The following is a 13,507-nucleotide window of genomic DNA, read 5'->3' as shown; positions in this document are numbered from 1 at the left end:
ACATTATTTTTAGGTGTACAACATAATGACTCGACCCCTGTGTCAGGAAGATCCCCTAGAGGAGGACATGGCAACCCACTCTGGTATTCTCGCCTGGAGAATCCCATGGACAGAGAAGCCTGGCGGGCTACAGTCCATAGGGTTGCAAAGAGTCAGCCACTACTTAAGCGACTTAACACACATATAGTGGGAAAGGATCACAGTAAATCTAGCTACCATTGGTCATTATATAAAGTTACAAATGTTTTTCTTTCTGATGGAAGCTTTTTTTTTTAAGATTTATTTATTTATTCATTTTATTTTTTGGTTGTGGTGGGTCTTTGTTGCTGTGCATAGGCTTTGTCTAGTTACAGTGAGCAGGTGCTATTCTAGTTGTGATATGCAGGCTTCTCATTGTGGTGGCTTCTCTTATATCAGAGCACAGGCTCTAGGTGCACTGGCTCAATCGTTGTGGTGCACAGGCTTAGTTGCTCCATGGCATGTGGACTCTTCCTGGACCAGGGACTGGAACTGTGTCCCTTGCATTGCAAGGTGGATTCTTAACCACTGGACCACCAGGGAAGTCCGGAAGCTTTTAGGTTTTACTTACTTAGCAACTTTCAGTTTCTCAATGCAATGTTATTGATTATAGTCCATATGCCACACATTTTATTCCTGTGGCTAATTTATTTTATATCTGGAAGTTTGTTACCTCTTGATCTCCTTTATGCATTTTACCCACTGCTAATGCTCCTCCCCTCTGGCAATCACCAATCTATCCTCTATATCTATGAGCTTTGCTTTGTTCATTTGTTTTATTTTGATTCCACATATAAGTGAAATCATATGGTAGTTGTCTTTCTCTGTGACTTATTTCATTAGCATAATACTATCAAGGTCCGTTCATGTTGCTGCAAATGGCAAGATGTTGTAATTCTTTTATGGTTGGGTAGAATTGCATTGTATATAAATACCACATCTTTATCTATTTATCTATCAAAGGTCACAAGTTGTTTCTGTATCTTGGCTATTGTAAATAATGCTGCAATGAACATATGGGTGCATATGTCTTTTTGAATTAGTGTTTTCATTTTCTCCAGATAAATACCAGTATTTTGAATTGCTGGATCATGTGATAGTTCTGCTGTTAATTTTTTGAGATACAGCTATACAATTTTCTATAGTATCTGTGTTGGTTTTCATTCCCATAAATAGTGCTCTATGTTTCCTTTACTCTACATTCTTGCCAAAACTTGTTCTTTCTTGTTCTTTTGAAAATAGCCTCTCTGACAGATGTGAAGTGATACTGTGGTTTTTTTTTTTTACATTTTATCATGGTCTTTTTTTTATATTAGTTAATTTTCTATTTTTTAACTTTACAATATTGTATTTGTTTTGCCATACATTGACATGAATCCACCATGGGTGTACATGTTTTCCCCTTCCAGAACCCCCCTTCCACCTCCCTCCCCATCCCATCCCTCTGGGTCATCCCGGTGCTCATTTGCAGTTCTTTAATTATTAGTGGAGGGCTTCCCAGGTGGCTTAGTGGCAAGAAGTCCACCTGCCAAGCAGGTGATGCCGGTTCGATCCCTGGGTCGGGAAGATCCCATGGGAAAGGACATGACAACCCCTCCAGTATTCTTGCCTGGGAAAGCCTATGGACAGGTGAGCCTGGCAGGCTACAGCCAAGAGTTCACAGAGTAGGACATGACCTAATGACCAAACAGGCTCAGCAGAAACAGTTAATTAATGATTAAACCAATTGAATGTCTTCTCATGTGTCTGTTGCCCATTTGAGTGTCTTCTTCAGAAGAATGTCTATTTAGAACTACCTATTTTTCAATTGGATTGTTTGATTTTTTGTTATTGAGTTGCTTGTGTTCTTTGTATATTTTGGATATTATTTGGATAAACCATTGGGTATATGATTTATAAATATCTTTTCCCATTCTGTAGTTGCCTTTTTATTTTGTTTGTGGTTTCCTTCACTGTGCAGAAACTTTTAAATTTGATGTAATCTCATTGGTTTATTTTTGCTTTTGTTGCCATTGCCTTTGGAGTCAATCCAAAAGTTATTGTCAAGGGTGATGTCAAGGGCCCTACTGCCTATGTTCTCTTCTAGGAGTTTTGTGGTTTCTGGTCTTACATTTAGGACTTTAATCCACCATAAGTTTAATTCTGCATATGGTGTGATTAGATGTAATAGTCTGATTCTTTTACATGTAAGCTGTCAAGTTTTTGAACTTTTCAAACTTATAAAACTTAACAAAATGTTAATGCCATATAGATTGCTATTAACTTGCTTTAATGCTTAATAAATCATTAATTTTTCTATATTAATAAACATACTTTTAAATTTATACAGATTGTTATTAACTTGCTTTAATGTTTAATAAATCATTAATTTTTTCTATATAATAAGCACACTTTTAAATAATAATCTCTAATGCCTGCATATAATTCCTGCCTATTTCTGTAGAATAATTGTTAAGTGGTTATTTTTGCATGTTCAGATTATTTCCATTCTTAATTATTGTACACACATGTAAATAATAACCACAATGTATTATGTTTTGGTCAACAGTCAATTGGATAGTTTTTGGTAAAATGTGTATATCTGTTAAAACACATCTTTGTCATTAGTAAACATCACTACCATACCCTGACTGTAGAATTTTCACAGTCTTTCTCCCCCTCAGCTTTTAAGAGATAAAACTGATAAATAAAATTGTATATAAAGTATATAATATGATTTGGTATATGTGTCCTTTGTGAAATGATTACCATAATCAAGTTAAGAAACATATTCCATCACCTCAAATAGTTATCATTTGTGTATGTGTATGGTAAGAACACTTAAGATCTACAGTACTCTCAGCAAATATCAAGTATACAATACAGTATTATTAACTGTAGTCACCATACCATACATCAGTCCCCCAGAACCTATTCTTCTGATACTGTAAATTAAGTCATAGTAGCAGCACAGTTCTCTACTTTTTGTCATATTATGGCTACTGTACAAGTAGTTGTTTATCCCTTATAGATCATAGCACCTCCATGAGGACAAGATGTTCAAATCCAAGGAAATGCATCTAATACATGCCTTGAGCTAATAGATTGTGTTGTAACCACGTTCATTTCTCTTAAGAGCACGTTTTTGGATGATTTCCAAGTATATTCAGTTATGATTCATTTGCACATATGTAAATTTTATAAATCACATAAAAATCTATGTAATTATTTATATTAAATATTGTATTAAATACAATCATTTATATTAATTATTTTTAGTACAGCTTTCATCTTCCATTCTTGGATTTAAATATGATTTCTCTTTATTTCTAAAAACATTTTGACCATGAGGGCTCTCCATAAAAATTTCCCATATTTTTCTTTTAATATTCTGCAACAAATACCTCTGACTTTAAGAGTTTACTTCTTCTGATGTCTACATATTTTTATAGCACACGCAACTCAAAAATTTAACTCTAAAGAATGTACCAACAATTAAGGCAAAAGAATTTTAAAACATTTTTATGGAAGTTAGTAATACATGTCACAGAGTTACTAGGGAATTAGAAGTCTTATGGGACAGACCCTAGTGACAAGAACAGAAGTCAGATGGGCCCTCAGGGGCTATAAAATGCCTAAGAATATAGGGTGAGAATTTGCCAGGCTTCTGAGATATAATCTGGCAATCTATACTCTAAACCTATACTTTTAAACTGAAATATTTTGGAAAAACCTGTCTAGTGTTGGACTCTCCTATTAAATTCTTTAATAGCCAACTTCTTTCCAGAATTTGGCAGTCAGAACTTTAGCTAAGGGAAGAGAGCTGTCTCTGAAATTACAATCATTGTTACAATCACTATTATTAAAGAATGTTCTTACAAAATAGTTTGACAAGTACAATATTTTTTCCTCCCTCCCTCCTTTCTTCTTTCCTCTTAGGTTGAGTGTGCATCTTTTGCAAAGAGGAATTTGTATGTTCCTCTGGTATCTATCCATGAGTCAAAACTTTTTCTTGCCCAGAGTTCTCTGAAGAGCTGTCTTGACTTCCTTGTTCCGTAAGCTGTAGATGATAGGGTTGAGCATGGATATCACCACAGTATAGAAGAGGGCCAGGAGTTTATCCACCCCTGGTGAATGGCTAGCCTTGGGCCTCAAGTAAGTGACAGATCCTGAGCCATAGAAGAGTGTTACTACCAGCAGGTGGGAAGAACATGTGGAAAGAGCTTTTCGGCGGCCTTCGGGAGAGGGCATGATCAGCACGGCAGCTAGAATTCTGCCGTAAGAAGCAATGATTAATAAAAATGGACTGGAAATGCAAAGAATGGCCACAACAAAGACTGCAGCCTCATTATGGGATGTATCCCCACAGGCTAGTGCCAGAATAGGGGGGAGGTCACAGAAGAAATGGTCTATTTCACAGGGGCCACAGAAGTCCAAAGAAAAAATATAGTTGGTTTGGCCCAAGCCTACTATGCCACCCACTCCCCAAGAAATCATTGCTAAATGGACACACACTCCACGACTCATTCGTGTTGCATAGTGAAGTGGGGAGCATATGGCCGTATAGCGATCAAAAGCCATGGCTGCCAAAAGACAGCACTCACTTATAGCAAATAATGTAAAGAAAAACATCTATGTAGCACGGCCCTCCCGAGAGATTCCTCGGGCCTCACTCACAAGGCTCTGCAACATCTTGGGTATGACAGAGCAAGTGTAGCCAATCTCCAAGAGAGACAAGTTAGCCAGGAAGAAGTACATGGGGGTATGGAGGACTGGATTGGTCCAGATGGCAAGGGCTATGAGAGCATTGCCTGTCAGTGATGCTAAGAACATGAGTAGGATGAGGGTAAATAAAAGGAAGCACTGTTCCGTGACCTCAGAGAATTTGGCAAATGCAAAGTGTTTCACAGACATGCTATTGTCCTTCCACAAGGAACAATTGAGGTTCATGACCTGAAGAAAAGAAAGGCAAAGTCGTCAGGAAGATTCTTTTAGATAGAAATATTAATCTTTGTATTACTCTTAATAAGCTCCAGTGAGCCAAAGTGATAAATTTCTTACCTATAATTTAAAATTTTAAAAGTTTGGAAGTTATACTCATCCTGAAACTAGTACTATTCTATGTAACTATCCCAATTGATTTGTTCACAGTGTATCTAGTCAGCAGGCATAAAATTGAAAAAAAAAAGTCAGCACAAATCTTTCATTCCTTCTTTTTATCAAATGAAGTTCCTCAAATACCTATTTATTTCCGCTTCTTTTGCCACTGACTTACATTCTTCACTCATTCACTCAGCAAGTATTTATTGAGCAGAATACTTTCAAAGTATTTTGCAGTTACTGTAGGTCCTGGTTTAAAACAATGAAAAAATAGCACTTCTTTCCAAAGGGAACTTATTTAGTTAAGGAAAGCAATAATTAAATGACTATTCAATAAATATTGTTACAATGCAGATAATTAAAACACGGGTAAGTTCTGGTGACTGACCAACTTAGACTGGCTGTTCAAAAAGGGTTCTAGAGGATGAGAAGCCTGAGCTGAGATGTGAATGAAGAAGAGGCAACCATGTGAAGACTGTCACAGCCATTCACATCATGTCTATATTGTACTGCTGAGATAATCCCATCATCGCAACAATTTAAAAAGATATAGCTCATCTGCCAAGCTTTCTCCATCAGATTGTTCTTTGCTAAATGAAAATTACCCTTCCTCCAAGTTAAAAATCAAATTTCTTAATATAATTGATGAAAATCTATAGATCAAGGTACTGACTATTGATAGAGACTTCTATCTCACCTTTTATCCAATGGACCATTACAGTGACAGCAAACTACTTGCATCTTTTAGTATGTGCCTTGTATGCATATATTTCCTTTTCTTTGTGTTTATTTTCCCCCGGTGGAAGGGGCTGGACATTTGCCTCCATATTTGTCCATCTATTGAACAATCTATTATCAAGTTTCTGCATAGCTTCATCTTCTCTCTGGTACTTTCTTCCCCAGCTCCCCATCTCTGCCCTTGTACTAGTCAGTTACATGGCCTTCCTCTCTGTCTTCCCACCACTCTCTAACTGATATTTATGCTACTCCAAGGACGATTGATTGTTCATTTCTTCCTGAAAATAGCCTCAAGAGGTTCGAGAGTGAAGAACTTTATTTATACTATTATTTCCACCAACCATAACAGTGACTAAGTTCTCATGTAATGAAAATATTAGAATATTAAGCTTTACTCTGGCTGCATATATATTCTGTCTAGTGGCACTTACTCTATTTTCTGAAGGTAATTGTGACAAATTTCATCTCCTTTAAGTATCTCAAATGTGACAGCTATTTGTCTCTCAATCCAATAGTTACTACCAATTCCTGACAAAAATATTCCTTGTTCTAAATATGGATGTACTGCAGTTTAAATTTTTTTGGAAATGTCTTCAAGCAAAATCCTAAATAATGTTTGCTATGAAAGGGCAAAAGAATGAGGAGGTTTTTTTCCTATTCCTCTGAACTCTATGTTTTCATTAGTATAAACTGAAATCATGTTTATTCTACATTTGTTTAAAACACATCACTGTTTATTCCACATTAATGTTTTATGCCAGTATATATAGAACAAAAGTATGCATTTTGAGGTTCCAAATTATTATGAACAGACAAAATTTAACAAGTGTGTTCACAAAAGCATATGTACAAAGATGTACATTTTTGCATATATACATATATCTTATACTGACAGAAACACACATTCAAATCCATGCTAAACAGCACAGTAATCAAGAGTGCTGACAGTCTATGTGGGTTAAATTCCTAGTGCAGCCATCTAACACTGAGTCATGCCTAACATTTCCTTAAATATCTGTTCCTCAATTTTCCCATTTTTAAAGGAAGTGAAAGAAGTACCTCCCTAATGCAGCTGTTATGAGGATTAAGTGAGTTAATTCTCATAGAAGCATGTAGAAAAGTGGTTATGTACTTAAATATTAGCGATAGCAGTGCCTGTATACTTGCATACTCTTACAATAAATTTACCTTCATATATACTACTTCTGCTGAATTTTATGTCACAGTCCCTAAAGTCCCTAATCATTCCTCCTGTTCATTCTCTTCATTTCCATTTCATATTTTTCTAATCATGTTCTGTGATAGAAAGAGAAAAAGTAAAAAATACATATACAAACAGATTCTATATATAATTACATAGATTCTATATATAATTATCTATCTATAATCTATACATATATAGATTCAAATATAAAAATGACACATGGATGTTATGTCCTGGGAAAAATAGTTGTATATTATGAATCATTTTAATCTACTAATTTGTATATCCACTGAGGTGTGCAACAGTTCTGCAAAGTTAAGGACAGAAACAAATGGACTGATTCAAAATTCTGTTAAATGTGAAATAAAAACTCTGCACAATTCAGGGACCCTCAGTGTATATGACTGTTGAAAAATTTGCTTACATATTGTAGTCTATTACAATGCATTTACACTTATGTTAAAGCATTTGTAAACATTTACCTTGCATTGTGGGCTTCCCTGGTGGCTCAGATGGTAAAGAATTCGCTTGTAATGCAGGAGACCTGGGTTTGATCCCTGGATTGGGAAGATTCTCTGGAGAAGGGAACAGCTACCCACTCCAGTATTCCAGCCTGGAGAATTCCCTGGATGGAGGAGGCTGGCAGGCTACATTCCTTGGGGTCACAAAGAGTTGGACATGACTGAGCGACTTTCACATCACTCACCTTGCATTGTATTTAATTAAATTAACTAATTTAATTTAATATCTATATTTCTCATGTAACAACACAATTCAGTTAAGGTTGTGGCAAAGAAAACAAAGACAACAGTTGTCTTTCATTCTGAAATATCATAACTTCTCAATAATAAACTATGCAGTTATATAGAATACTCTGAATGTAGACAAGTTGTCATTCATTTTGTTAGTTAAATAAGTAAATATATTTATTACTCATTCTACCTTCCTGTGTCTGGGAGAAACTGTCCTCAGTGACACCGATGGAGGAGCCAAGGAAGAAATCCCAACCAGAAAAGAATGCCTCACTCTTTCTTAAGTAGTGACATCATAAAGATTTCATTTCATAAATATTCTTGTGCATTTAGACTGTAGACAGCAAATACAAATACTGGTATTGGGGATGAGAGTTGGGGGATGTAGGGAATGGGAGAAACCTACTGGTAGATGGCACACAGGAGGGCTGTTTGCACAAAGGCTAATACATGCTGATAGTCATTCAATATTCTTAGACCCACAGGATGAGTAAAAAGTCATCCTGTGATAAGCACTTTTTAAAAACCTCATAAAGTTCAGAGACAGCTGAAAAAAATTAAGATATCCAAGATAGTGAAGGTCTGTGAGAGCTTCTAAATATTTAAACTGACAAAGAATGGTACTTTGTCTAGAAATAAATATTAAATATATATAAATAAATGTATGAGTCCACTGGAGGTGAGAATATAAATAAACATAGTCAAATTCCCTTCTCCCTCCCTGTCACTGAGACTAACACTACACCAAGTAAAATCTGATGTTTTTCATTACTCTTTCTATTGTTTTCAGAATTTGCTCTCTGTTGATCTTTGTGTAGGGACCCTGAGATCCATGTAGTAGAAGTCAGCTTTATGCACATACCAAGAATGTTTAATTTTAATCACTGCGTACAGAAAGAGAGTGAGATGTTCAAGGCAGGTGTCTAGAGTCTGAAGATAAAGAGCATCATAGGAAGTACAACAATTTGGCACATTCTTCTGTCTCTCACCTGACACATTTTCTTGATTTAAAGTTTCTGATCCATCATTTCTGTGTAAGGGAAGGATGATGAAGCCCTTCTCATCTTTCTTGCTGAGTTGTTTTGAGTTAAAATGGAAACATTATAGAGATAAACCATGAATGAAAAATAAGGAATTAAAATGCACTTTATCAGTGTCAAAACCTCTTGCCCTTTAAAAACCTCATGTTAAGGAACTCATAGGATGTTGCCTGCAATATTCCCTAGTATTACCAGACTATTAAAATAGTCTATATTAAGAGTCAGTCATTAAGCAAATATGCACTGTGATATTAGTCTAGAAATATAGGAGTTTCAGGCTCAATGATTAAATTGTATTTGTCTATTCCAACTCAGTGTAATAAAAGATTAAGTGACGATTGAACATTGACAAGATTCTGAAAGTTTGAGTCTTGAGATGGAGTTTCAGTGATAGTTGGATGCATGAAAGCATAGAGGAAGGAGACAAGATAATTAAAAAAATTAATTTATTTATTATAATTGGAGGCTAATTACTTAACAATATTGTGGTGGTTTTTGCCATACATTGACATGAATCAGCCATGGGTGTACATGTGTCCCTCCTGCCCTGAACCCCTCTCCCACCATCCTCCCCATTCCATCCCTCTGGGTTGTCCCAGTGCATCAGGTTTGAGTGCCCTGTTTCATATATAGAACTTGGACTGTTCCTCTGTTTCACATATGGCAATATACATGTTTCAATGCTATTCTCTCAAATCATCCCACCCTCGCCTTCTCCCACAGAGTTCAAAAGTCTGTTCTTTATCTCTGTGTCTCTTGCTGTCTCGGATATAAGGTCATCATTACCATCTTTCTAAATTCCATATATATGTGTTAATATACTGTATTGGTGTTTTTCTTTCTAACTTACTTCACTCTATATAATAGGCTCCAGTTTCATCCACTTCATTAGAACTGACTCAATTGTGTTCTTTTTAATAGCTGAGTAATATTCCATTGTGTATATGTACCACAACTTTCTTATCCATTCATCTGCTGATGGACATCTAGGTTGCTTCTGTGTCCTAGCTATTGTAAACAGTGCTGTGATGAACACTGGGGTACATAGAGACAAGATAATTTTAATAGCTCAATGGCTTGGCTTTGTGTGCCAACTCACCCAGCCCCAAGATCCAATGCAAGTACTTTCTATATGGTTCTACTTTGGAAATCATCCAGCATAAGTAATTCAGTTTGGGTCAATGCCACATAAATGATCCTAACTGACTCAGTCCCTTATTAATCTCTGTTCTCATAATGAAATGTTTCTTTGTTTCCTCTCAGCCAAAGGAAAACATATGAGACATCGTTATATATTTTTACCTGAAATAGAACAGTGCCTCTCAAACAAGAAAAACTCAATAAATATTAGCTTTCATTAGTCTGAAATTGTCTTTTCTAAAATGCTTGGAGAGGAGATACAATTTATGTAAATTAGTTATTAAAGATTATTGAAATAATTTCTCATTGCTTTCCACAATTCACCCATAGTCATTTCATTGAGGACCTAATATTTAGCTGGGTGATGCCTCAACATAACCCAGCATGAACTATGTTATCCTTCGGTTGGAGTAACATGCAGAGGATGAGCTAGGCATCTCTATTACCAAACAATAAGAGATTTATCTATTTCCTGTGAAATGATTAGTTTAGAACAATTAATGGCAGTTTTATGACAGAGATACTGGCAAACTGAGTAAATTTTATACTCTTCAGAGAGAGGGAAAATAACTGATTAAAATAATGTCTAGAATTGAATAATGCTTTGTATGTTTTCTATCCATTTTCACATTTTAATTCACTGTATCCACAATCCTCTTTTAAAAAGACATCAGTTATATCACGTACCTTTAATCCTAATATTTGAGGGATAAAAGTAGATGGTTATTGATTCTGATGAGCCACTCCTTAATTTTTTCTGCACACTCTCCTTATAACTTCCCCAAATTCAGAGAATGTAAATCTCCTCAGTCCTCACTCCCAAGACCATGCACTGAGAAGCTTTTGTTGTAATCAGGGCCAAGTCTGTTCCCAGAAAGACTGTGTGTCTCTTCAGAGAGCATTATGTGTCTCCCAGCAGTGTCCTCAACTGCGCACATGCACATGCGCGTGCACACACACACACACACAGAAGAATGCAAAGCTGTGCTAGTTACATGATGATATATTTGAGCTTTCCTCTGTCCTGAAAAAAAGGAATATAAATACATATGCTTCATTTCTTCTGGTTCTGAATACTCATCCTGCTCCCCTTTCCCAGGAGACATTTTCTTCTCACTAGAGTGTCAGAAAGTAGTTTGATTCTGTCTCTCAGGGATTGCCATGGACAAATCTCTCTATATTTGTTGGTATAGTAAATGCCAATATTTAGGAAGAAGATAAGTAAGATGCAAAATAGCCTGTAAAAACAAAAATAAATCAATGGTAAAATATAATGAATAATCTGTTTTATATGTAACTGCTATCATAAATATGTACATAATATTATATGAATTCAAGTGATATACTACTGGAATTAAATATTTGACCACTCTGAACTATTAACATGAAATACTAAGATTTTAATTTTTTGTCCGAATTAAGATAGTCTTCAAAAATAATTATGAAAATGACATAAGTAACTTTCATGTCATTATATTGATGAGTTAGTATTTTTTCTGATTGTTACAAATAAATCATAAAATAATAATCGGTAAATCTTAAAAATCTCCTAGTTACACATGAATTTGGCTAAGTGCCAACTGATTTCTATCAAAAGTAATGAAGAAAATCAAGAGTCCATTCTGGCTGGTTCCTGTAAGGGGAACAAGTTCTGTCAGGAACCAGATAAAGTGATGGAGGGCAGGAGAGTTAGGTGCTATTCTGAATCTCATTTTCTGCCCCGTTGACTTCCATCTTTTTTTTTAATATTAGAATCCCTTTGTGCTTTTCAAAACAATATCATCATAATCACTATACTCTTAATACACATTGAAAGAGGCAAGAGCTACTACAAATTTAATAATGTTTATAAACAAGTTTGTATCTTATTCCTTACAATAAAATCCATGAATATTAAAAAAATCGAGTCAGAAGTACTTATTAAGATGATGAAAAAAAACTGTGAGCTACTGAATTATGTCAATGATAAAAAATTATGTAAATGATATGAAAAGTGGGTAAGGCACTGAATATTCATTATTGACATGATATAATGGCAAAGGAGAAAGACTAGGGAAGAGGAAGTTGTCACTTGGATAAAAAATTCCCCTTATTGTTTCCATGTTAAATAAATTATACCCAGGAGGAGGTCAAGGTGGAGGAGTAGGAGGTCGAGGAACTCACTTCCCCCAGTTATCTCATTAGCAGTACATCTACAGTAAGTCCCCAACATCTGAAACAAGTTCCATTCTGAACTTGTCCAATTTGTTTATAAGTCCTTTATAAGTTCCATTCTGAACTTGTCCAATTTGTTTATAAGTCCAACAAAGTTAGGTACCCAGTGAACACAATCGGCTATATAGTACTGTACTGTAGTAGGTTTATAATACTTTTCACACAAATAATACATAAAAAACAAACAAAAAGTAAAGAAAACGTTTTAAATCTTATAGCACAGTACCTTGAAAAGTACAATAGTACAGTACAACCACTGGCATACAGAGGCTGGCATTGAGTGAAGAGGCAAGAAGAGCTACTGAGTGGAGGAGGGAGAGAAGGTAGGAAATGGTAGAGCTGAAGGATCATCAGTGATAGGAAATGGAGGGCAAGCTGCAATTTCACTCACACTTGACACTGATAGAATGCACATTCACAATGTTGAAAGTTCACAACTTGAAGTTTGTATGTAGAGCACTTACTGTACAGGTGGAACATTTCTCACTGCAAACTAATTGGAGACTTGGAGAGAGACTCCTGTAACCAAGGCTGTAAGAAATATCCGTATGGAATTGGGTAGGAAGAGAAGCCATCTGGTTGGGACCTGTGCCCTGGGTGGAGACTCAGAGGAAAAGAGGGATTACATGGGCAGAGATCCTCCCCAGAGAATGAGTGGTTCCAGACAGCTGTTGGCTCCCTCCCACCCAGAGATCCTGCACAGGGAAGGTGAACCCCCTTGACTGGTTGGAGAGCCAGTGGGACTAACAGAAAGACTGTCGAAAGCTTGGACTCCACTCTTTAGAAACACATGCACACTTGCTTGCTCCCGAATCAGTGAGAAGAAGGAAGACTGAAAGCTGCATAAGTGGCTGGTCAGTTTTCCAAGACTGCCCCCCAGGCTCGTGTTCCAGCTTGAGCCTAGGGAACACTCCAGCTCTGCTTGCTTCAAGATGCAGCTGCATATTTACATTTTCCACACTTTTCTCTCTCTTTTCTCCTTTTGGGATCCCTATAATGTGAATGCTAATACCTTGATATTGACCTACAGAGCCTTTAAATTGTTTTCAGTTTTAAAATTTTAGTTTTCTTTTTGCTATTCTCATTTAGTGATTTTCATTAATCTATCTTTTAGTTGATTTATGCATTCTTCTATATCACTTAGTCTGGCTATTCTTTTTTCGTGTTTTCATTTTAGTTACTGTATTCTTCAGTTGTGACTGATCTTTCTTATAATTTTAGTTCCTTGTTAAAATTCTTACTGTGTTCAGCTATTCTTTTCCCCAATTCAGCTACTATTATTATCACTAATGCTTTCAATTCTTTGTCTAGTAAAATTGATT

At 35.9% G+C, this 13,507-nt stretch overlaps 1 protein-coding gene and 1 pseudogene across 4 annotated transcripts in view; one reads left to right on the top strand and one right to left on the bottom strand.

The window, feature by feature from the left end:
* LOC145518454 (olfactory receptor 2G3-like) overlaps nt 1-13,507 on the top strand; it is a 181,865-nt gene that overhangs the window by 75,362 nt on the left and 92,996 nt on the right. The window lies entirely within an intron of this gene.
* On the bottom strand, nt 3,997-4,947 carry LOC145516225 (olfactory receptor 10C1-like; annotated as a pseudogene).

The sequence above is a fragment of the Giraffa tippelskirchi genome, chromosome 8, assembly GCF_054371585.1.
Source record: "Giraffa tippelskirchi isolate mGirTip1 chromosome 8, T2T-mGirTip1v1.2.pri, whole genome shotgun sequence".
Taxonomy (NCBI): Eukaryota; Metazoa; Chordata; class Mammalia; order Artiodactyla; family Giraffidae; genus Giraffa; species Giraffa tippelskirchi.
Note: the sequence above shows the minus strand (reverse complement) of the source record. Positions and strands in the feature narration are given on the sequence as shown.